The 4,062-nt window shown below is 34.5% G+C and overlaps 1 pseudogene; it reads left to right on the top strand.

Annotated features, from left to right (window-relative positions):
• Window positions 1–3,385: 3,385 nt before the first annotated feature.
• Window positions 3,386–3,962, top strand: LOC110111971 (annotated as a pseudogene).
• Window positions 3,963–4,062: the final 100 nt, after the last annotated feature.

The following is a 4,062-nucleotide window of genomic DNA, read 5'->3' as shown; positions in this document are numbered from 1 at the left end:
GTGATCGAACGGCGTATGGACATTGCAGTTGGGTATTACTCGCTGTCTGCCTTAACATACGCCATACACGACTCCTCCAGTCCTCCATCGGTCCATCTAGAAGGCCTCCTCCAACCTCCCAGCCACCGGCGCACGTAATACGGGACTCCACGGCGATTGTTCTAGTTAAGTTGGGGAAGAGGTCACCTTTGGCCTCCGATCCAACCGTCGAACTTGGACTAGCTAGCTCCTGATGCAGGTTCTTTAATTTCTCTTTTCTTGAGTAATTATTTACTAATTTATACTTGAGTTCCTTCTTGAAATCTTATTGATAGTTGCTTGCATTCCTTCTTCTAATTTCTCTATTTTATTTATGCTTGTTGTATTTTTTGGACAAAAAGAAAACTCATATATCATAGCCCAAATCACTAAGTTTCCTCACTTAAGAACAAAACTCATATACCATTGAATATTGATTTTTGATTTATCCATTGCAGCTAAAAGTTGTCCAACAAAAAAATAACGTCAATTCCTTCTATAGTGAAAACCATTTCTGGAGCTCATTTAGGATGTGTGAAAAAAAATTTAATCATAAAATGCATTTTAGTATGATGGCTGTATGTTTATTTTCTAAATTCCATACAAAATCTACCAATTGTATTTCATCTAGCTGATGATGAAGGCAAGAAAACATTACCTTTCAAGTGGGTAATGTGGATATATTGTGTATAATACATCACATTCTGTATTTAATTTCAAAGAAAATATTCTTAAAGTTACACAATATCAATACTATTCTTTAGAAATAAATTTTGTGTTTATTTATTATTCAATAACTCAGATCCTTGTGAAGATTGAATGATATTATAATAACATGATTAAATTCTTAAAATTTAAATGTTTACTCTATTTAGTGTAGTAACTATAATTGATTGTTTTGTTTTTATTTGTTTAATGCATTTCATTGAAATATTCATTGTTGTTGCGGACTAGAATATACGCGGCGATAGAGTTAGAAAATTTTCGTCTCAGCGTTGTGAGGATATTCAGCACACAAACATGAGAGAAAGAGAAACAATAGGATTTTTATGTGGAAAACATGGAAAGGGAGAAAACCACAGTGTCACGCCCAGCTGAAAAAGTTTCACTAATGTTTGCTTAAGATACAAGAGGTTGACTCGTCCATAAAAGTCAAGACGATCATATTACAATGAATCACTTTCTAAAATGAAATTCAATTACAACGTCGGGCGGAGTTCCGACGTCCCTTGGAGATCGAGCAGAATTTAGGCGTCTTTCGGAAGTTGAGCAGAATTTCGTGGTCATTCGGAAGTCGATTAAAATTCAGGCGTCGTTCGGAAGTCGGGCAGCTTTCCGGCGTCGTTCGGAAGTCGAGCAGAATTTCGGCGGCGGTGATCGAGGAGTTTTTTCCCTCCTAATCTTCTTCTCCTCTCTTCTCCTTCTTCTCTTCTGCTTCTTGCTTGGGCCCCATCTCAAGAGAAATGAGGGGTCTATTTTTAGATTTGTGGAGTGACATGACCCGTAAATAGACGAGAGACCAAGGATAAATAGCGAGTGGTTGGATCGACGGTCGATATTGAATCCTTTGAGCGTGGACAGTTCGTCTGACATTTGAAGGTCTTAATGATGTCAGAATTCGTTAATCTTGGGCTCGTTGGATTTGTCTCGTCGAGCCACTCGATTCAACTATAAGCACATTATTTTTGGAAACTGTTCAGTAACTCAAATTGTGGTTTGAACTTTTCAATAGCGCTTCAGGTCCTTTATTTGGACTCATTTGAGCTCGGATTGAGTAGAATTTGGTGTCGTTGGGTTCGTATTTCTGAGACGCTCAGTTTGACTATAAGTTTACTGAAATCAGAGTTCAAGTGATCCCAAATTTAATTTTTGAAGTTTCCGGCTTGATTTTGCCTCGAGATTCGTGCCCGATCAAGATGATTTTATGAGGATATATCAATTATATTATTCATTATAAGGATCCATTCCTATTTTGTTATTGTAATTATATGGAGCATAAGTGCAATGTTATCGTATCAATTCTTTAATATTATTTGAACATAGTTCAAAACTTATTCAAACCTAGTTTAAACCTTTTTTTTAATATGATTATAGCATTATTCAAACTATAGCCCATTATACTTCGAACTATGTTTGAACCTTATACAATTCATAATTGAGCATTTTTTAAAACTCAAGCGGAGCTAAAAGAATTACATAATAAAATAATTAATGATAAAATAAGTTTTATTATTAGCATTTAATAAAATAAGCTTTATTATTTAGACAATCACTAGAGAATATGTGAACTTTATAAAATTAAGTTGGAGACATTTTTTATTTTTAGTTCGTCTTCTATTTTCATTTAAATAGATTGTATTTACTTATTTTATTCATCCAATAAAATCACTTATTTTCATTCATATTTTATTTTTAGTTGGAATACTTAATGTATTTACTTTAGTTGATCATATGAGAATAAAAGCACCTGGAACTCAGAGTGCATCTTCTAGTTGTAGTGTATATGAGAAAGTAGACATTGCATGGAATCATTTCGATGAAAAAACTTGGAGTGTTTTTTAACAAATTCACTCAAAGATATGCAATCATTTAGAGCATCAACGATTAAACGACCTAGCATATGTTCGATATAATCTAAATTTAAAAAAATTGTATAATCTTATCATAACATAATAATATGTGTGTCAATATAACATATTATATATATCTACAAATGTTACTAATATTATTATTTCATTCTTTAGGTTTCAACTTAAAAAAAGAAGATATGACCCTCTAGACCACACTTGTGTTAAAATGATAGATTTATGGTTGCTTGATGATGTCAGCAAATTTTGACCTAGAGGAATTAGAAACTGAGATATACCAAGATGATGCAATGTCAGTTGTTGGAAAAACAAACATAGCATCCACTTAACCTACACCTGATAAGTTAGGTGAAATATGAATATATCATTTAAATAAAATAAAAAATAAATTCTTATTTATTTATTTTTTAAATTTGTTGGTGAATGTGAACTAGAGAATGAAGGTGATGAAGATGATGTAATTGAGTTCAATGATTTATGTGCATTTGTTGTTGCAGATATTGTTGAAGCGGGACATGAAAACTCAATTTATGAGGATAACTTTCACGATGAAAATTTTGAGATATTTGATTTTCTTTTTTGTGAAATTATTAAAACTATTGAACTATGAAAAGAAATTTATTAACTATATATATGTATTATGAATGTGTTGTCGTTTTTTTTTTTCTTATCAGTTTGTAAAGTGTAATAATCTTGTTATAATGTTTTGTTTATTTACTTCATATTATGTACACAATTATCCCGCCTCCATCTCTCCTGCGGCGGCGAGGCTGCTCGGCAAAAATCATCGGCAAGTAACTTGTTGGTGGTTTACTTCATTGTTCCTGATGGCACCCCCCACCAAAGCTACATCCAAAAAGACTGATGCCAAGGCTCAAGCTGTTAAGGCTGCGAAGGCAGTGAAGTCAGGGGCTTCATCTATTAAGAAGAAAACGAAAAAGATTCGAACTTCTGTGACTTTTCACTGTCCAAAGACATTGAAGAAGCCTGGGGAGCCAAAGTACCCCAGAATCAGTGCTCCTCCCATAAACAAATTGGACCATTACCAAATCCTCAAATATCCACTAACAACAGAATCCGCCATGAAGAAGATTGAAGACAACAACACTCTTGTTTTCATTGTTGACATTTGAGCAGACAAGATGAAGATCAAGGCTGCTGTCAAGAAGATGTATGACATTCAGACCAAGAAAGTTTACACTCTGATCAGGCCTGATGGAACAAAGAAAGCTTATGTGAGGCTGGCTCCGGATTATGATGCCCTTGATGTTGCGAACAAAATTGGTATAATCTGAAGTTATCTGTGGAAGGTCTTGTTTTGTTGCTGAACTAGTCGCTGTTAGCTTTATTTAGGGGTGCAACCGAGTCAAGCCAACTCGCGAGTCGGCTCGGAATTGACTCGATAACAGGATCGACGAGTCGAGCTTATCGAGCTCGACAGCTAATCGAGCTCGAC

Source organism: Dendrobium catenatum, unplaced genomic scaffold, assembly GCF_001605985.2.
Source record: "Dendrobium catenatum unplaced genomic scaffold, ASM160598v2 fragScaff_scaffold_515, whole genome shotgun sequence".
Lineage (NCBI taxonomy): Eukaryota > Viridiplantae > Streptophyta > Magnoliopsida > Asparagales > Orchidaceae > Dendrobium > Dendrobium catenatum.
Note: the sequence above shows the minus strand (reverse complement) of the source record. Positions and strands in the feature narration are given on the sequence as shown.